General features: G+C 42.1%; 1 protein-coding gene across 1 annotated transcript in view; it reads left to right on the forward strand.

The window, feature by feature from the left end:
• The window catches only part of LOC310823784 (bifunctional heparan sulfate N-deacetylase/N-sulfotransferase 2-like), a gene marked incomplete at both ends in the record, with an annotated part of 71,985 nt that overhangs the window by 37,904 nt on the left and 11,288 nt on the right, over positions 1 to 22,793 (forward strand). The gene's annotated exons all lie outside the window — the stretch shown is intronic.

Genomic DNA, 22,793 nt, shown 5'->3' on the forward strand with positions numbered 1-22,793 from the left:
GCTTCAGCTCCCTCCACAAATTTTCGATAGGATTAAGGTCTGGAGACTAGCTAGGCCACTCCATGACCTTAGTGTGCTTCTTCTTGAGCCACTCCTTTGTTGCCTTGGCTGTATGTTTTGGGTCATTGTCATGCTGGAAGACCCATCCACAACCCATCCTCAGTGCTTTGGCTGAGGGAAGGAGGTTCTCATCCAAGATCTTATGGTACATGGCCCTGTTCATTGGCCCCTCAATGCAGTGAAGTCGTCCTGTACCCTTAGCAGAGAAACAACCCCAAAGCATAATGTTTCCACCTCCGTGTTTGACAGTGGGGATGGTGTTCTTGGGATTGTAGCATTCAGCATTTCTCTCCCTCCAAACACGAAGAGTCGAATTTATGCCAAAGAGTTCAATTTTGGTCTCATCTGACCACATCACCTTCTCCCAAGCCTTCTCTGAATCATTTAGGTGTTCATTGGCAAACTTCAGATGGGCCTGTACATGTGCCTTCTTGAGCAGGGGGACCTTGCGGGCACTGCAGGATTTCAATCCGTTACGGTGTAGTGTGTTACCAATGGTTTTCTTGGTGACTGTGGTCCCAGCTGCCTTGAGATCATTACCAAGCTCCTCCCGTGTAGTTCTGGGCTGATCCCTCACCCTTCTCATGATCATCCTTACCCCACGAGGCAAGATCTTGCATGGAGCTCCAGGCCGAGGGCGATTGATGGTTATTTTGTATTTCTTCCATTTTCTAATAATTGCACCAACAGTTGTCTCCTTCTCACCAAGCTTCTTGCTGATGGTCTTGTAGCCCATTCCAGCCTTGTGCAGGTCTACAACTCTTACCCTGATGTCCTTTGAATGTTCTTTGGTCTTGCTCATGGTGGTGGAGAGGTTGGAATGGAAGAGATTGATTCTATTGACAGGTGTCTTTTATACCCATAACAAGCAGAGATTAGGAGTACTTTTCCTAAAGTGACAGGACTAATCTGTGTGCCTCATGGGCATATAACCGGTGTTGGATGTGATGTGACCTGGGGAGGCAATTGTGTAGACAGATTTATAATAATGTCAGTTTCCACGCAAACGTTTGGCTAAGACCTTTAGCTATATTTTGTTAATAGTAAAGCATATCTAATGTTGATAATCTGACTCCAATGGAATTATCACTATGTGCAAAGAATTGTTGAGTTTGTGCTGATTTAGTGCAAGAATGGTCAAACAGAATGAATCAAATGAGGCTTTAATAATACTGTATACTTATACAACAAGGCAAATAGTTCATAGAAAAATGTTACATTCTAATATAGAGAGAGTAGAGAGAGAGAGAGACAGAGAGGTAGAGAAATGACCATAGGTCATACAAACAATGCTACTCACAATTCATGACGAGAACCACACAAGAGGACAAAGAAAGAGAACAAGCTTTTCCCAACCTCTGCTTTGATATCATTCTACAACCACAGTATTTAAATTAGAAGCTGTCAAGGAGACCCAACCACCATTCATCTTATCACTCCCACACTGATGACATCACAGCTCTGACACTACTGCATTCCATATTTATTTACTGCATTCCATATTTATTCTGCTTATTTACTCTGCTTTAATGTTACGGTTAATACATCATATATACTGCTTATACTGCACTACTTATACTGCTCATATACTGCTTATACTGCATTACCTGTATATATTGTTCACACTGCACTTTTCTGCTTTTTTTGCACTTCTGGTTAGACGCTAACTGCATTTCGTTGTCTCTGTACTTGTACTCTGCACAATGACAATAAAGTTGAATCTAATCTAATCTAAAAAAGAAAAGAAAAAATCCTCAAGACATTCCACAGAGCTCACAACCATTTGTATTCTTGGGGGATGGAGCTCTCAATGTAGGGGACAGAATAGCTCCCCCTTCAATTGGCTACTTACCAGGATCCAGGGTAAGCTCAGATGAGACCCTGCAGTAGGCCAGCCCAAGCAGATGATGGTTGTTCACAGGGTAACAAATGATAATCAATAACACGCAATAGAATCCCAAAGAATATGTCCAACTTTAGATAAGCAAAGAAATCTGGATTTCCCAGATGGATCGAGCCAACACATGTGGTGGGTTCTGGCCTCAACTGCTAACTTCCCAGGTGTGAAATATGATAATGTACTGTCTAAACTGCACTCTAGGCCAAAGACGAGATGTTTTTTTATTTTTGTGTCCCAAAATTATAAATTTCATATGAAAATGTAAACGTGTATCAAATTTGGTTAAATTAGGTTACTTAACCCTTGCTCATTTATCTACCCAGCAATATTCATAATGAAAAATGCTAAATTATTGTTGAGTTGAGTTATTGAGCAGTGTAAAAATGTCATTCAGTATAACGGTCCCCTGCTAAAATTGTATTACAAAAATGGTTTAAAAACGCCCTTATTCTTAATAAAACTATACATTTGCCCCCTTGGCATAATTTTATGAAAGTTTAAATCAATATGGGAAAATATGGTTCATTGTACATCATGATTTTGTAATTAGCTTTGCTCATTACTTTTGTCCCCAAACTTGGATTTTATCAATGTGAAGTCTGTTTGGTCGTTAACTGATCATTAGGTGGGAGGGGCTGCAACCCTGCTTAGTCATCAGTTCTATCCTGACTGTCAAAGAGCGACAGCCTCCTGACACGAAGACGCCTGACACAAAGACGAAGGAGTCAATCTATGGAGTCCATCGAGGAAGGCCTGAGAGGAAGGCCAGACTGCTAAGTATTTTTATTCTATTTGAATCTTTTTTCCTCTCCATGAGCCCTCACCACTGGGGTCCCCCAGGGCTCCGTCCTGTGGCCCTTGCTGTTCTTCGTTTATACCAAATCTCTTGGTTCGGTAATTTCCTCACATGGTTTCTCCTACCACTGCTACGCAGATGACACTCAACTTTTTCTCTGTTTCCCCCCCTCTGACTCACAGGTGGCGACACATGTCTCTGCGTGTCTTGCAGACATTTCTGCTTGGATGTCAGCCCACCACCTCAAGCTCAACTTTAACAAGACTGAGCTGCTCTTCCTCCCTCAGAAAGCCTGCCCGCTCCAAGACTTCTCCATCACTGTAGAGAACTCCACTGTGAACTCCTCCCTGACAGCCAAGAATCTTGGGGTGATCCTTGACAACCACCTATTCTGTGCGGTCCAGACACGTCACGCCTTGACTACTGCAACGCACACACGCCGGGCTCCCCGCCTCCACCATCAAACCTCTGCAGCTCATCCTGAATGCTGCTGCCCGTCTGGTGTTTAATCTCCCCAAATTCTCCCATGTCACCCCCCTCCTTCGCACCCTTCACTGGCTCCCGGTAGCAGCTCGCATTAGATTCAAGACCCTGGTACTCACCTACCGCGCGGCAAAGGGAACAGCCCCTCCCTACTTGCAAGCAATGGTCAGCCCCCAAACTCCTGCCCGATCACTCCGTTCTTCCACCTCGGCTGGCTGCCTGGCACCGCCGCCTGTACGAGGATGCAGTGGTCGCGCTATCCAGTCACGGCTATTCACTGTCCTGGCGCCCCGGTGGTGAAACGAGTTTCCTACTGCTGTCAGGACTGCAGAGTCACTACCTATCTTCCGCCGTAGACTGAAGACCCATCTCTTCAGGCTACATCTTGACTGTCCCTCCTAAAGACCTCTTCATCCCCATCCTCTTAATCCTTCCTTCTTCTTGCATTGTGACTGCCAATGGCCCCTTGTCCTAGCATAGATTTGTTTTTCTTATGATGACTGTTACTGTTATGTATAGATGATTCACTTACTTTCGACAAATGTATGCGTAAATGTTCGTAAGTCGTTTTGGATAAAGGCGTCTGCTAAATGTCAAAAATGTAAATGTCAAGGTAATAGTTTACATCGATAGTTTAGAAATTGCCTGTTTGAGATGTTTAAGTGTTAGTTTTTTTCATTTGGTACAACAAATTGGTCACATTGGTCTAACAAAAATGTGTTAGACTGAATGACAATATCTGTTACACTGAATGACAATTGTTACTTTATTCTTTGTTATTAATAGTTTATTAAATGTTTAAGCACTAAATACATTTATTATGTATTTATACATACCATACACTCACGTAACACTTTATTAGGAACACCTGTACACCTTCTCATGGTGGAGGTGGTGTAATGGTGTGAGGAATGTTTTCTTGGCACACTTTGGGCCTGTTAATACCAATCAATCATCGCTTGAATGCCACAGCCTATTTGAGTATTGTTGCTGACCATGTGCATCCCTTCATGGCCACAATTTACCCATCTTCTAATGGCTACTTCCAGCATGATAATGCACCATGTCACAAAGCAAAAGTCGTCTCAAACTGGTTTCATGAACATGACAATGAGTTCAGTGTTCTTCAGTGGCCTTCCCAGTCACCGGATCTGAATCCAATAGAACACCTTTGGGATGTGGAAAACGGGAGATTCACAGCTTGAAAGTGCACCTAAAAAATCTGCAGGAATTGCGTGATGCAATCATGTCATCATGGACCAGAATCTCAAAGGAATGTTTCCAACATCTTGTGGAATCAATGCTATGAAGAATTGAGGCTGTTTTGAGAGCAAAGGGAGGCCCTACCCAGTATTAGTATAGTGTTCCTAATAAAGTGTAGGGTGAGTGTATATCCTCAAATGTTGATGCTGAAAGACACGTGTCTTTCTAGATGCTTCTATCTGCTAAAGAGAGAGCCACATGGTTCAAGGCTAGTGAATGCAGAACCACTAGTTAGGAAGAGTCAAGGATGCAAGGTTTTCATAGCCTACATTGCAGTACCATATTCTGATAATATCATTCTTGTGTTTAGCTACCAAGAAGAAAACAGGATGGCCAGATGTAATAATCATTTCTACTAATGAAGTGAAAAGCATTCATAAATAGCTTTTGAGTTTTTTTCACTTCTCACTGGAAAGTTAGTTGATTATTATCAGAGAATATAGTATACACTTTGTGACAAAAGGTGATGACGTCACATAAATTTAATCATCAAAAATAATACTTGAAAATTATAAGTCCCGCCCCTTTGGGGGCGGATGTGGTGGGCTGTTGATGCTTGCCCAATGAGACGTGTGTGAGAGGCTAAGGTGTTCTGGTGTTTGTCGGAACTTGACATTTTTATGAGGATGTGGTCACCCCCATAGGATATAGAACCGTGAGAATGGATTAGGGGGTTCCCAGGGGCCCTGAACTGTCTGAAGACCAACCGAGGTTCAGCTAAAGTTTGTCACTGATAAGGGCTGTGTGATGTGTGGTGATGACTTTATGCTGCATACATGCATCTATGTCAAAATTGCATATGAGGCTTAAAATAAAAGTTCAATACTGAGGGTTAAAATGTGCAATTAAAAAAAGGCAATTAAAAAATGGTTAGGCTGCTACTCTAGTGGTAGTAATGTGTTCAATAATGAAGGGTTAGGGTTAATAAAATGGGGGATTAAAAAATGGTTAAATTTTTAAAAATGTTTAGTTTCAAACGTGGGTCTGACCCATGTCGCGGACGTGTCACTGATAAGATCACGTGTTTCCCGGGCAAAAAGGTGTATATATATGACCCTGTGTGAGATCTGTAGAAGTTGTGGCTATATGACAGTGTCTAAAATGGGTCTACAAGGATGGTGTGGGAATTGGACGACGGTCGTGTAGTGCGTGTAGAGTTTGCATCTGTAGGTGCATTCCCCTATGTGGACATATGCACTTTCGAAAAAGAATCTGAGAATCTTCTGAGAATCTATTCATCAGAATTCGTAAGATTGAAGGGTCACATCCTGGAATTCATCCGCTACATGCATTCTGTGCACGACAACCAAAATGTGACCCTGAAGGGTATGAAACCCTCTATCCACATGAACGTGGATCCCAGAGTACCGAGCCGTTCCCTGCAGGAAGCTTTTCTTGTTGACTGTTCAAGATCTCACACATGGCTGTTGGTGCGATTCCAGACAGAGGCAGAGTCTTCTGAAAGACCAAAGACGGTGATGGAGAAAGAGCGCTACTGTCCGATTAAACTGGCATTCAAAGTGGCAGACTTCTCAAAGTTGACAAATCTCTTGAAAGCTATCACCGAGTTTTTCAATCAGGAAAGACAGAGACTGAGACTCATCCAGCTGGCAAAACGTCTGAACACGTGCTCTGGTAAACGGATCTCAGGCCCATCCAGGCGTTTAACCCCTAGATCTCTGTCTGACTCTGAGCCATCCAGACGTAATCTTTTTCCAATCTTTTCAATGCTTGAAACAGACGGTGTTGAATCATAGTAAATCATGCTAGACACCTCTACTACCAAGGTCTACTAGACACGCCTACTAGACATGCCTACTAGACATGCCTACTAGACACAAGCCCTTCCCCGCCCCTCACCTTCAATCTATATACGAAGTTTGGAAAAACTAGTTTGTGCGACATTACTTATTACTTCAACATGGCTGATTTTTTCACAGTCAACGATTTGCCTTCCTCAAGTGAAGACGAAGGCTACTCTACAGTTGGGGAATGTAAACCCCTAGAATCTCAAGATGAAGAGTCTAAGCTTCTCAGCTATCTTCCGAGCCTTTCTCAGGAATCTGGCGGCTACGATGATTTGTATAAATCGGTTCTTGAAGACTACCGGAATGCCCAGACGGACGACCTCACAAGGTGGAAAGCCCTAGAGCATCAGAGCGATTCCGAGGAGCCTATTAGCCCTGTCACCTACTCTCCCGTCTCGCCCGACAGCGACGTGTCAAATACTCTGTTCGAGCCTCTTGAATTCCCCGTCAGAAGATATAGGCCGTGTACCGGCAAGCCAACATCAGACAAAGCACCCGGTCTGTACACCCCTGGGGGCCAGGCTTCAGATTTTGCTGCCCCCGTGGCTGAAGATCGTTCTGTCCTCAACGTCTATCCAACACCTCCGACTTCGCCTCGCCTGCAAGTAGCGGGATCCGCTGGGGTTCAGAACGAACCCGGTGCGGAAGCTAGCATCACTGCTCAGGGGACCCCTCAGAACCCTCCCTTGAATGATCCGATGGTTGTAGAGGTTAAAGAAATTCTAGAGAACCGGCTTCAATCTCAGCGTCGGGGTGGTGATGTTTTTCTGGACACAGTGAAGGCCGGCGTTGCCATTGTGTTAACATTGGTGATAGATGATCAGATAAAAAACGAATGTTATGGGTGTAAAACCGGTCATCCAAGCCAACGTCGACATGCTTGTCTGTACCCTCTAGAGAGTGATTACTTTTACAGCAACTTTGAGGCGCTGATGACCGCCCTGTGGACATGGAAATTTCTCCCGACTCTTATGGTTGCTCTGGAGACGGTTGGATTAGGGGGGACAGCAACCGGCCGTGTTCAAGGAGCAGCCGAGGCCTTTCTATACGGTCTGAAGTATGAAGAAAACATCCAGGGGAAACTTAAAGAAATCGTTGATGCGTATGTGGGGGTTAACAAGGACCGGGATCATATGATAGATGAACTCGTATCCTACTGGAAGCGTGTTGAAATAGTTCACACCCTCTTTTGAACTAGTCTAAACTGATCAAAAATGGGGAATGCTTTCAGACTATTCTTTAACTTTTTAAATTCCGCTTCAGGTCATCCTGGGGTCAGCTCTCTTGTAAAACGGGCTATTGCTAATCGTGTTAATGATGAATCTTTATTTCAAACATGTAGCGATGTTGACATTGAACAAGTTGTCCGTTTTGAGAGGTTATTGGAAATTGTGAGAGATTGTGTGTCTTTTAACCGTTGGAAGGAATTGGTGTGTATTGGTTCAAATGCATCTGATGCGGAGAAATTTGAAAAAACATTAGATGGAATTATTAGAGAAGTGTCTAGGCATAGCTTCAAATTTAATCATCTCATGGTGTTGTATACCTATATAATTGATGTAGCAGCATATCGCTTTAAGAGTGGTCTACCATTTGATGTTGATAGGGCCCTAAATGCCTTACACACTTCTGTGGGGTTGTATTAAAAACATGTATTAATCATTCAAATGTAATGACATTTAGTCAATAAATAATTATGCAAAATCGTCATTGTACTCAGATCTTGCATGCTTACTAGTCGTCATGACCTCAAAAAAGTCTGAGCGTGTAATGAAGAGAATATATTATGACCCTGCACACCCGGGATCATTTGGAGGGGTAAAAAAACTTCAAAAAGCCGTCGAAGAGCAGACGGCTGAAAAAGTTAGCCCTGATCAAGTACGAGAATGGCTGTCTGGTCAGGAGGCGTATACCTTACACAAAACGGCTAGAAAAACCTATGCTAGAAATCGTGTTTTTGCGCCACGTCCTATGTATCAATTTCAAGCGGATCTTTGCGATATGGGTGCACTGTCTAAAGACAATGATAACTTAAAATTTCTGCTTACAGTAATAGATGTATTTTCAAAAAAAGCTTATGCACGCTCTCTAAAAAACAAGACGGCCGTAGTAGTTGCAGAGGCCTTTGCTGCAGTCTTAGAGGAGAGCGGTATACCTGTTAAAATTGAAACGGATGCAGGAAAAAAAAAATGTAACCGTATCTTTGAAAAACTAATGAAGAAACATAATATTCAACAACGGGTAGTGATTTGAAGGCGTCAGTCGTGGAACGTTTTAACCGTACGCTGAAGACAAAGATGTGGAGGTTTTTCACAGCTAAGAACACCCGCAGATATATTGATGTGATTCGGGATTTGCTTGATAGCTATAATAATAGTTATCATAGCAGTATCAAAATGAAACCTGTTGAGGTAACATCCTCCAATAGCATGCAAGTCTTTGAGAATTTATACGGGACTTTACCTCTGAACAGTATGACCCCTGTGTTTAAATTCAAAGAGGGTGACATTGTGCGGATTTCCAAATACAGGGGGATATTCGATAAAATGTACGAACAATCATTCACTGATGAATACTTTATAGTTAACGAATGTATCCCTAGACTCCCGACCGTTTATAAATTAAGGGATATAAAAGGTGAAATTCTTACTGGCACGTTCTATGAGGCAGAACTGCAGAAAGTGAGAATCACCCCTGACACGGTCTTTCGGGTAGAAAGGATTTTAGACAAGAAAATTCAAAATGGACGGAAGATGGTTTTAGTCCACTGGCAAGGTTGGCCTAGTCAGTTTGACTCATGGCTGCCTGCTAAAGAGGTCATAGAGCTCGGGAAGAAGAAAAACAAGAAGAAGCCAAACTAGAAGAAGCAAGGATGGAGGAGCGAGAATCTTTCTATGTGACGCTCCCTTCAAATGCATGTCACAACGTTTACCCGAGCAATAACAGTTCAAATTATACGATAACGCTGTCTCAGCCTATAGAGTTACATGGACCTTATGAGGTGGCGTTAGCAGAGATATCGTACTGTCATACATGGAATAATATTTTAAGTTTAGAAGATACCTATGACCTGAAAGACCATTCGAGACCGCGGGACCCTCCAATCCACCAGAAAATCCCTACAGGTCATTATGACAATATCGAAGCGCTAGTGAAGGAGATAAATACCTTATTTAAGAAACAAAAAACAGATCTAGTTTTACATTACTGTTCTATACATAAAAGAATTTCTATATTAGGACCTGATAAATATTCTCTCAGGTTCAAGGCTCCACTAGCCCACATGCTAGGGTTTGAGCCTGGCGCGTGGACATGGTCGGGTGGAAAACCCTTCAGTAAATATCCCTGCCATATTAATGCGGGGCAGTATAATTTTTTCGTCTACACGAATATCGCGGAAGCACAGCACGTTGGAGACTATGTTGTTCCCCTTCTAAGAATCGTTAAAAAAGAAGGATCTTACGGGGATGTAATCACTCTCTCCTACAGCAGGCTACACTACGTTACTGTTAATAAACAGCGCATACAGGATATACAGATTGAGCTAAAAACGGATTTAAACAAGCCGATTCGATTCACATACGGGAAGACAATTTGCAAGCTGCACTTTAAACCAAAGTCTCTCATCTGAATCTATAGAACAAAGCAAAAACAGCCGCAAAAAAAAATAAAAAAAAATAAAAAATAAAAAATGGATTCACAAAGATTTGTGAATTATTACGTAAACCAAACAGGTCGTGGCAGTCTAAGTGGGTTTGTAGGTCCTCCTGTGCAATATGGCCGAGGGTTAGGGTCTATCTTAAGTCGGGCATTCAGATTTGTCCTACCGTTTCTTAAGCGAGGGGCATATATTGTTAAACCGCATTTGAAAACAGCAGCGAAGGGGATAGCATCAGACGTTGTGGGGGCCGTAACCAGTCATATCGCCAATCGCGCCCGCCGGTCTCAGGAAGGATCTGGAATAGGACGCCTTGCCAGAGGAAGAAGAAGAAAAAGATCTGTGGCATTGTTAGAGCATCGCACCTCTAAGAAACGCATATCAAAAAAACCGAGAAAGGCTAAAAGACTAAGTGACGGAAATATATTCTAAAAATATTAAGAATAAGAATAAGAAGAATGTCTCTTGTACATCATCTCTCAGCTGAGTGCACCAAATCGGAACTTGACCTTTTTGCACCGCCCATGACCCAATTGTCTATAGAACAAAGCAGTTACGTGGAGATCCATCCTCTAAACTCTATTGTGGATCAAGAGGTTCTGGATTTTAAGATATCAGGAAGTGCCTATCTAGATCTAAACTCAACATTGCTCTATCTACGACTCAAGATCACCAAGGCTGATGGAACAGATCTTGCTGGCGGTGATAATTGTGGAATAATACAATACCCATTAAATACTATATTCTCCCAGGTAGATGTCAGTCTAAATGATGTTCTCATTAGCTCATCGTCCGCAACACATCCTTACAGATCTATTATTGAAACTCTGCTCAACTTTTCAAAAGAAACCTTGGAGAGCCAGTTTTCAGCAGGGCTCTGGTATAAAGATGAAGGTGCTGATTTGGATTCTGTATCTATTGCGGATGATGGTCCTAACACAGGGCTTGTTAAGCGCACGAGCTTCTGTCGAGGTTCACGCGCATTCGAACTAATGGGGCCTCTACACAGTGACATATTTTTCTCCGAAAGACTCTTGTTAAACAATGTGGATGTCCGTTTGAAACTGGTGAAAGCCAAAAGTGCTTTTACACTGGTGTCAGCTGCTGACCAGGAGTATGCATTAAAAATCCTTTCTGCAAGTATTTTTGCGAAAAAAGTACAGGTTTCACCCGATGTCACGTTAGGACATTCGGCTGCTCTGATGAAATCCAATGCGTTATACCCTATAAGCCGGGTAGTCGTTAAGAATTATACAATCCCTAGAGGCTCACGGGTGTGCGCGCTAGACAATTTATATTTAGGCAGGCACCCTAAACATATAGTAGCGGGATTAGTTGATCATCGAGCTTTCGTTGGAGCAAGGGAAAAGAACCCGTTCAGATTCCATCACTCGGATCTTGAATATCTCAGTCTCAGTGTAAATTCACGCTTTATCCCCGCAAAACCCTACCAACCCCACTTTGATACACATCAGAGTGTTCGAGAATTTTACAACTTATATGTGGGTACAAACCGACATATCAGAGACTCTCCGCTCTGCATTAACCGTGACAACTTTGAAAACGGTTACTCACTGTTCCTGTTCAATTTGTCGAGGGATGATGAATTAGACAGCGAGGCTCTCTCACCCTCGGTGCATGGCACCTGTCGTCTGGATTTAAGATTCAGAGTAGCCCTACCTCAGACAATGACCCTGATAGTGTATGCCTGCTACGACAGTGTCATAGAGATAAACTCAAAGCGCCAAGTCCTGATCGACTATTAAAAAAAAGTGGAAACCTTTAAACCTGATAAAAGGATGGATAACCATCAGCTGGAGTCTATATTAAAGCCAATTTTAGGTGATGCTTTTGCAGGTGTTTGGCCTAGTGATTTACTACCCTCCAAGATAGATAGACGCCCCAGCTATCTAGTCGTTAACACGCACGATCAGAACAGAGAAGGCGAACATTGGGTGGGTATGATTATTGAAGCTGAACCTGACAAGGCAACATTTTTTGACTCATATGCGAATCCTCCAGATCACAGATTCTACCCTGAAGCCTTTATGCGTTTTCTATCAAGGAATGCTCATGAAATACGCTATAACAAACAGAAGGTTCAAGATGATTATTCAACGACTTGTGGAGCCCATGTAGTATTCTTCCTCTGTCAACGATTTAAAGGACTCTCCTTTCAAGAAACAATGCGATTGTATTCTGATCATTTAAAAAAGAATGATGTTATGGTCAGCAAGTTTGTCAAGAAATATGCTAAATGTATTTCACGGGTGAAGACTGTTAAAATGTATAATCAGAATGCCTGCTCTTTAAAACTGTTTAAAGAGTGTTATAATTGTCATGAATGAATACTCTTTCGGTCATATATTAATTTCAATAAATCATTTTATTGATTAAAACATCATACAGTCTGCTTGAATTCATTTTTTTCGATTGAAATCTAGCCATCTAGGATGGGTGTTGACCATTCAGAGTCTGCTGATGTAGCCATCTGTAATATATCCTTAGGTGTTTTAGAAGGGGTCCTGGCGTAAGACATGTCTAATAATAATGATGTTGACAATGGAGATTTCTTTTTTTTTTTTTCTCCACAGTTTCTCTTGCTGTGACGTATCTGAGGAATTGATTCACTCAAGGTTTTGGAGGGTTTAAGTCGTAATTGCTGGCGAGCCAGTGTGTTCGTAACCGTTGTGATTGGAATATTTAATTCAGAAATTGTATTTAAAAATACATCCCATCCTCGTGGTAGAGTTCCGGAATGGAACCGTCGGTTTGACAGTGTCTTCATCAAATCGAAAATATGAGATCCTTTAATAGGGGTATCCTGTACAATTATCTCGCCTGAATGATTCCATCTTAGAAGGTTTGATTGACGAAGCTTCTGCAGAATGTAGGCGGCATTTTTTCGATTGCGAGAACCTATATTCTCCAAAATCTCATCCTCCAGGTTGTCAGAAGCTTCTTCCTCCTCCCCCACTCTTATGTAGCCTTCATCAGCTTCACCTGATTTCTCAGAGGGTTTGTCAGGTAGTTTAAAAACGATTTCGCGATCTAGAGTCGCCCCCTTGCGGTGCAAGGTTAGATATTTATCGAGTAAATCATTGAACTGCTTGGCTTTAGTATGCGAGTCAACACTTGTCTGTTTCAGAACTCGTTCCATATTGTTTTGCAAGACATGTTGGGCTTGCTCACCAATGCTCTGTGAACTCTTTTGGGTTAAATTATCCAGCTGTTGTGGAGAAATCATGTACATTTTATTAAACGCAGCCATACCCAGAGTGTCTATGGCTATCTCTGATGAGAGAACAGACTAGTTATAAACGGAATTGCAGTGGCTAATAATGGTAGCAGGAAGCCCCCAGATTGCGTCAGCACTTTCCGCTTGTGTTTAAATCCTGTTTTACGCTTGGCAAAAAGCTTGATACATTTTTTCTGTTTTTTTAATTTAGTGAACTGGTCAGGGGTGAGAGGGATGTTTCCCTTCAATATGTTTAATGCAATCTCACACAGGGCTAGTATGAGATCTTCCGACCCCCTACATAGAAAACTTCTTCTCTCCTTGGGTTTTAGAGCGAGCAAAGCTTTTAAAATGGGAAGGTTTCTTTTTATCCGTTGAGACATTGTTTATTTATTTAAAAAGTCTCTTGTCACTTTTTAGATTGATAGACCACTGGCCACTCTCCTGGAAGTATCCCGCTTCTTAGTCTTAAGGCTTCTGGGCAATTAGGCCGTAGGTCAACGATTAAATATGTATACGGTTCCCTTGTAGCATCTTCATAACTTTCTAAAAAGAATTTTTTCAGGCCGGGATACATTTGTTGAGCTAAAACCCGGATCTGCATTTTATCACGTGGTGATTTAAACAGCACCATGTAATTAGTGTTTAAACTAATCGTGCGCGAATGTTTCCCTTGATTAAACAAATTCTGAAGCAGATAAAATACGCTCAATTTTTTATGATGTCGATATTCTGTGAACGCTTTCATTAATTCTTCATGATTGCCACCCACATCCATGGAGTCATCTACCACTAAAAGGTTGTGCTGGTTCCGTGGGAATAGATTTTCATCATTAAAGTTTGCGGGAATACCTTCTATAAATTCGATATTGACATTTTGACTGAGTTCGTCATACAATGGCTTGTATGAAGAGTATGCCCAGATTATACGAGCCGGCACTTTTGAAAATGTACTCTCCATGTTTTCAAGTAATTGTTTTACAAAAAAAGTTTTACCTGAGCCACTAGGCCCCACTATTAGCATGCTACATGGCATTTGGAATGCCAGATCGGCAGTCACCTCCATTCTTACGGCTGAGCTAAAACAGACTAACAGCATGGTTAACGATGAACCCTGATTATATCGAGCCCGGAATATGTAAAAACGATGAGGCGGGGTGACGTATGAATAAGAATTTAATGAGATATACATTTTTCAAATACAATAAAACAGCATTAGGATACATCGTAGAATACATTGTAGAATACATTTTTCAAATACAATAAAACACCATTAGGATACATTGTTGAATACACTGTAGAATACATTTTTCAAATACAATAAAACACCATTAGGATACATTGTAGAATACACTGTAGAATACATTTTTCAAATACAATAAAACATCATTAGGATACATTGTTGAATACACTGTAGAATACATTTTTCAAATACAATAAAACACCATTAGGACACATCGTAGAATACATTTTTTCAAATAATGTTCCTACAGAACTATAGAAAACACCCAGTAATATTGTGAACACAGGCTATTGTGAACCTAGGTAATAACAGGTGATAACAGGTAATAACAACTCAGTAACCAAACGGCAGTGTTCTACCTGAGGGGAGAAGGCGTCTCTTATCAAAAACAACTGAAAAGTTGATCACTTGTTGTTTATTAGCGAGCGAAAAAGCTTTGATATCACGTTTAATTCTATTGTAACGGGCAGGGATCTCGCGTCGCGTGTTAGGATCTATAATATAGTCTTCTACCAGATCAGTCAAATTATTAAAGTTAAGTTTTTTACAATTTTCATAATTCTGGATAAAACCTTTGACTTTCAAACACACCTTTCCTTGCTGGGTGAGAAAGCCGTAGGATTTTGGCCCCGCTGCTGTCCACTCACAAATATAATCATCAGCCGCTAATTCCGATGTCAAATCACCTAAATAATTGCCTGTCGGAGGGGTATAAAGATCTTCAGGGGTGGAGAGGTAAACGATTGAGTCGGTGTCATAGTATAGTACTAGCTCTTGCAATAAATGTAACTGTTTGTATAATACACCTCTCACATATGCTGTCGTAAACGCAGCTAAAAAAATATTTGATTCGCCGGGTGGTAAGACACACCTGGAATTATGACGCCATTGAATGATTGCAACATCATTATTTATGAAATGGAACTGGCTTATATCATACTTACTGCTAAAGAGGTACTGAAAAAACTCTTTGGGTTCTTTCACAATACTGGTTGTAAGTTGATTAGATCTTTGAGCCATTTTTCCCCAGAGGGAATTAAGTAAAAGTTTTGCGATCTGACGCTTGGCGGCGTTGTACTCAATTTTATGTGGGTCAAGTTGGATACCTTGGTTCTCTCTATAATCGTTTATGTAAGCCTGTTTACTAACCTCGTCTGTAGCCTCATCAGGATACCCCGAGGCCTCCTGCTTCTGCTTAAGGAATGTGTAGATGTAATCTTTAAACAATTTATCGGATCTCTGTTCAAATTGCCAGACCTCATAAATTTCAGCTATAATGTAACCTCTTTTTTGAGCTTCTAATAACTCAATGCTAACCCATACGCCTTGAAGCGCTCTCTCTTCCAGGGAATGCATGCACGCCGTTGTCTGATTATTCTCAATCCCACATGTTCGACAGAGTGTAAAAAGCAGTTTACCTTCGTCATTTTTCATAGGTAGCACAGGGAAAAACAAACACCTCGGCGGGTGAACTTTAGCATGTATAAAGCCAAAGTAATTTTCAACCGGTTTAAAATCTTTCCTGATTATAACCGGGTGGCCAATTGGATATTCAAACTCTGCATTACAGTACGGATATAAGCTGGTAAAATCGACATATTGAATGGTCTGACCCTGTTCAACAATATGCCTTAAGCATATAGCCTCAGTTCTTCCCCCGAATAGCGCGGCCCAGGGATTTAAAGGGCTCGGCTCCTGGTATCTCTCTAGGAATAATTTAACAGAAGGTTGCTGTTGTTTCATCGAATTCCATGTATGTTCCCATATAACCTCTGTTTTCAGCTTAAACTCTGTTTCTAACCGAGTTTGCCTTTTCATGGTGTTAGAGTACATCACCCCAAACTCTAATCCTGTAAGCGGTGATATGTCGTGAGGGTTATAACAAGTCGGACAACCATGAAAATAACAGCCATAGAATTCTAATGCTGTTTTCACACCTTTTATCACGGCAAATCCATCGACATGAAGAGGACCAAAACAACGTTCACCTTGCGGTGTTAATGCATGTTCAATGTCAATGCCGCGTGAAAACGCTAGATACTCAAGCCACTGTATCGAAGCATGGGAATAGGCCTTGAATTGTCGTCTGTAGTTGTTAGCATCGGGTAATGCGATTGTGTTTTTGATTAAGAAGTTGGTTTGAAAAACAGCTAAAGCTGCTGACGCAATTGTCACGCTCGCAAAAGGGTCGCATTGAGTTGTCTTTATAAATTCATTGCGGAAATTGGTGGCACCTTCGGCTAGAATCTCCACATCATTCTGACAATAAGCCTTTAACTCGGTTAAAAAGTCAAATTCCTGATCTTTTACTGTGTTATACCACTTAAAGAAACTGTTTCTCTGCTCTACAGACATATCATCACACCCGTACATTTCAGCAGCGGGGTATCGACCTTTGTACTTATTTAACATTTTTGAATAATCGGTCATTTTATGAGGGAAATATCCCTTTTTTGCTTCCGTTTTACATCCCAGCGCTTTTGGAAACTGTCTTAAGGGGATGGGGATGAAGGAATATGTGTCAATGAATTTGAGCCGGAATTGTCTATCTATAATGAGTATGATTTTACTCCCTTGGGCTATGACGAACGGTGTTATCCCCTGTTTTACATAAGCATCTAAAATTAGATAACTGTCATAACCTTTGCTATAATGGGCTAAGAACACTGTGCCTTTGAATTTTTTTTGACGGTAATGCAATAAAAACTCTAGAGCACAATTAGGGCCCTGGGCACACCATCTAGCCCCTTGCAGGGATTGTGTAGCCACATAGACAGGGATATGTGTTCCAGTTGTCTGGCTTGATTCAAAATCATAAAATACCAGCTTCTGATTAATCCTCTCCTCTGCTACACTAGGTTTAGATTGCATGTAACATTGATGAATATCTACGCACTCTGACACTTCTTCAGAAGTCTGAACAGGTGATGAAGGTGGCGGTTTAGCGGTCTGAAGGTCTTGTTTACAGATGTGACAAACTTTAATTGTACAGACATGGGGTTTAGAGTCTGTGAGGTTTATACGTTATGTAAATCCACATTTAAGGCATTTTTTATTTATTTGACAATTGCTCGCCATCTTTTTAGCTTTTGGGTGCCATCTGCACACTTTATGCATCCTATAACATACACTATTTGAACAGTTACGATTGCAATCATTACAATGGACTTTTTGAAATGCAGCTTGTTGTTTACTGTCTGAAAGACAGACGTTGCAAGCTTTTTCGCAGAAGTGTCCGTCTTCTCTGCTATACCCCATGTAACAATGTACACAGAAAAATGCACAGCCAAGGAATCCTTTCACATTTTTTATTCCGTAAAAATGATTGTCGTGTAAAAGCATGTAACGGATTGTCTCTGACTCTGTTTCAGTATGGAACGTAATCAGATTATCTCTATCTGAGGCTCTGTAAAAAATAACGATTTTACAGTTTAACAGCTGTTCAAATTTGATCACATCCGCGAATGTGGTCCTGTCATTAGGCCCGAGCCCGGCTTCGATATGAATATTGTAACCCTCCCTCATAGCCTCTTCAAAGGTTAAACCGGGATTTGCAAGTAGAGCTAGGTTTATTCCGAAGCATGCATGGTTCTGATTTGGAATTATAAATAAATGTTTGCATTTTTTTTTTTAGGGTCTCCGTAATAAATAATGTATTAATTTTCCGTCTACCCGAGCCCCCTGGGGTCCTCACGAAATTTACATTGAGTTCGACCCCCTCCCCTCTGAAAATCGCCATGTTAGACTGAACAAGACGGTCAAGAATTTGGTTGAAATCTGTTAGCCTACCTTCACCGTATCGCACAGTCATTGAGACATCATCTTGTAAACTATCAGCTCGTAAATTGAGCTGAATAATATCACGAGGGTTTACACCAACTCTTTCGATTATCGCAGACATTCGGTTCTGAAAACCGTTTACTACAGCCTGGTAAAACTCCCCGAAATTAGGGTTGGTATGTGCCCTATTTGGCATTGGGAAATTTAAAAATGTTCTCACCTCAACATTATTGAAGCTATCTCTGTTTATTACCTGCATGCCATCAGGCGTGTCAAAAGAGACTCGGTCAATTTCCATACGCTCCGCAAAATCCTCCCCGTTACCTACATTATAGGGCGGTACAGACACTCCGGCTTCACCCCCCTCTGGTAATTGCTGGTTGTTATTACCCATTACAATATCATTAATTTCTCCATCTCCATCACCTCCACCGCTCCCGTGTTGAGTTTCAACATCGCTGAGGGCTTGACAACATACATTATCTGCTGGACTCCAGGGGGTCTCATAGTCAGTTATCTGTGAGAGAGGAATAGGAGTCCAGGGGATCTCATAGTCAGTTATCTGGGAAAGAGGGATAAATCATGACTGGTCTCCATAGCACCCTCGGACGATTCAGCCCCTTCCTGACTACAGGTAGACGGCGGAAGCGTGTCAGATAAAGGATATCTATAAGCGGCGAGTGTATCATCTAGCGCCTCTATGGACGGGAGGAAGTAGTGCTCCTGTGGCCTGTTTGCAGGGACAGCGGGAAGCACCGGTTGTATCGGAGGATTTACATGATCAAACTCTCTAACAACACTAGACGTATTAAGATCATTGACCATTTGCATGAGGTCACGAGGAATATCATGATGATTAACCCTGTTTTTTTATATTATTAATTTGAAGGAAACTGTGACTTTTTAAGCAGTAAACAGACGTCTTGCGATACGTTTCAATAGGGCTGTACGCCTTCGTATCTGTCTAAGTCTACTACGCCGGTCATCAGGGTGAGCTATATTTCTGGATCTCACACGTAACAACCGGGCCGTATGCAACCTCATTTCAATGCTGATCAAACTCTGCTCAAAACCTAGACTATTCACAGAATCGGTCTCTGAACCATCATCATCATCAGACACTTCAGCTATAGCCATGCCCTCATCGAGACCTTCATAATAAGCTGAGAGAGCAGCAACATGGCGACCACTATCAACATGCTCATCTTGACTGAGGGTGGGAGACATTTGAACATCTTCATCATCAACATCATAAAAACCTTGGCGATTCTCCTCTAGATGGTTCAGTCCTTGCAGCTGCGCATCCTCGCTGTAGAGAGAAGCCCGTGGTGACGTCGGCAAATACGCCTCGCTGTCGCTGTCTGGCGATTGGAAGAGCATGAAGGTGTCATGGGGTCCAGAATCTTCATCGTTGTAACCCTCTGGTTCCATTGTAAAAAGAAGAGAAGCAGGTTACAGCTAGTTTTTATTTAATTATGTATTTAATAATTTGTTGATTTATTGATTTATTGATTTATTTAACATACCTGGAGCATCCCTCCAGGGGCGATATGGAGAAACACGTGCTATTTGACGTTCACGACGAGGTGACGAATGAAGCCTTGAAGAGTCAATTGTTTGATCTGGAAAGATTAAAGATTACCTCTCTTACAGAAACCCTCCCTTACACCCGCTGGATGGGAAACACATAGGAAAAAACTTACGTACATCTTCCATGGTGGAGAGAGAGATTGGTCAGATGCAGCTGTCCCAAGTCTTCGGGCCTTTGTGACCAGCTCTCAGGGTCACATATATATACACCTTTTTGCCCGGGAAACACATGATCTTATCAGTGGCAAACTTTAGCTGGACCTCGGTTGGTCTTCAGACAGTTCAGGGCCCTGGGATTCCCCTAATCCATCCAATCCATTCTCACGGTTCTTTCGCCTATGGGGGTGACCACATCCTCATAAAAATGTCAAGTTCCGACAAACACCAGAACACCTTAGCCTCTCACACACGTCTCATTGGGCAAGCATCAACAGCCCACCACATCCGCCCCCAAAGGGGCGGGACTTATAATTTTCAAGTATTATTTTTGATGATTAAATTTATGTGACGTCATCACCTTTTGTCACAAAGTGTATACTATATTCTCTATTATCAATAGATTAGGCGTTGTCGTGCTGAAAGCACATATTTGTGATTTTCACTTGATTGAAATTGAGATTTCCAGAGTGGAACATATTTGTGGCTATGTAACTATGAATATCTAATCAACTGATCAAACTTTACTCACTCACTCACTCACTCTCTCTGTGTCTCTGTCTCTCTCTCTGTGTTTCTAACTTACTCCTTCCCTCTTGTAGAGGCCCCCTTGTTAGATTAAGTATTTAGCCTTAGTTCACCCTCAGATGTTGATAGAAGTAATGCAATAACACAGTGATGTCGTGCTCCAAAGATATTTTAGTCAGTTAACTTATGAAAATAACATGTTTACTGTGAAAGCATACCCACATTTACCATTTACCCGTGGTAGAAAGAAAGTGCTCCCCTATTTACCATGAGATTGATTTCCAATGGGAATCTCAGTAAGGTGTGACTTGCTTTGGAATGGGCCACTCGGCTAGCTAGAATTTATTAGGATGAATCTCAGCTCCAGTCTCTGCTAACAATTGTCTTTTTAGTCTTTTGTCAGGTCGTTAGCCTGCCAGGGTGTCCAATAGGCCTGATTACGTGTTCACTTCTCTTTTAGGAAACCATCATTGGATGACTTGAGCCATTCCCGGTCTTCACCAAGGTCTTATTCAAAGTGACAAAAGGCAGATGCACAAGAGTCTACACTACATCACAAGCCCTCTTAATGGGTTTTTCTCACTTCACACTCTCTATGGCATCACAAACACTTAACCGTCGTCAGCAGTTTGCAATGCAGAACGGAGTGAAACATCGCCTCAAGGGCAACTCTGCCAAACGCGTCAAACAAAATTAACACAATTAATGGGAGATAATTGGAGGATTAATTAGGCTTTTGCACTGACAACAGCGATGCGGTTTAGATTGTAACAGCGGGATGGGGCAGAGGGGGTGAACTTGGGATCCGTTACACTCTGTGTAGGGGGGGCTCCCACAAGTCACTCAGCCTGATAATTAGCTTGACGCGTGCACATCTTAAACAATTTTTAGCTCTTCTGGGACAACCAAGCATAGCAACCAAGGATGCGATTTCTAAAACAATCATATCACAGAGCAGCAGTTACTGGGATAAGAGTTGAGGGCTGCAAGGGGTTTTTGACTCTTATTATGTTATGTTATTATGGTATTTTGTTATCGTATGGTTTGGTGGTTTATAGTCTCTCTTGCCCAACCTTCCCAGGACACAGCGGATGTGGATAGAGACTAGGTGCTTTATTTACCCGTTTATTCGCGTCATTAAAATAGTCTTTTTTGCAGGAGAGACCTGGTAAGTTAGATAGGTTAGGTAATGGATTTTCCTTTCTTGTCAGTGAACAGACAGGGCATGATGCCTACGAATGCACTTGCTTCATCCCAGTGTGTGTATAGCTGCCACCTGGCCCTCCTGTTGAACTCTAGCTTTAATCACCTCACTCAGGGTGCAGCCTCAGCACTGACTATCTAAGCACTAAAGCTGATTTGGGCAGAAAAGCACACATAGACCCAGACACAAACATGCGTGTACACACACACACACACACACACCACACACACACACACACACACACACACACATGAAGAAAGAAAGCATCTAGTGCTTTGAATGATAGGCAGGTTTTATTTGTGAAGAATACACCACCCTCAGAGCAATGTCTAACCACATCTCAGGGACAGGAACAAATGCTTCATGCTAGTATCCACCTGCTGGAGCTCTTCATGTCAACATAATTTCCCATGCAGTACACTCAAAGTGTTCCTTCAGTGAGTCACCATGGTCGGATGGGATGCTCTTAATTGAGCAGTAGCACCCCAAATGAGACCCTCTAATATCTCTGCGTATATTACTGGTGAGGTGAAAGCTGTTAGATCTTAGATTCTGAACAGATGAATTAGAAGGATATTGAGGTCAGTCAGTGGTAAATCTGGCCACATCTACAAGACTAAAACGGCTATCCAATATATAATGAAATGGAAAATACAACGAGCACTGCTGCTCACCTTTTCTATGTATACTCTGCACAGACGGTGGAGTTCAGTTGCGATGGTGACCAGCCCCCCCCCCCCCCCCCCTTATGGCCCTTCCTGGCCCAATGCCCACTCAGCCCTCTTTCACCAGATTGGCACTGCCAATCTGTGTGTGCTGCCCCCAGGACCCTCCACTCTGCTCCAGAGCTCCTCTTCCTCTTCCTGTCCACTCAAGCCTCCTTTACCCTCCCCTATGTTCTTCTCAGTCTCACTGAAGGCCTGAGAGACAAAGCCAGGCCCACTGAGCTGAAGGAGATGGCATTATGGAACAGACCCTGCCGCTGTTCACTCACTGATCTCAGCTTGTCATCAGATGTGAATTCTCTCCTCCTGTCTCTACACTTATCTCTCCGTCAGCAAACCCCCCCCCCCCCCCCCCCCCCAC

This window comes from Argentina silus (assembly GCF_951799395.1).
Source record: "Argentina silus genome assembly, chromosome: Y".
NCBI classification, from domain to species: domain Eukaryota; kingdom Metazoa; phylum Chordata; class Actinopteri; order Argentiniformes; family Argentinidae; genus Argentina; species Argentina silus.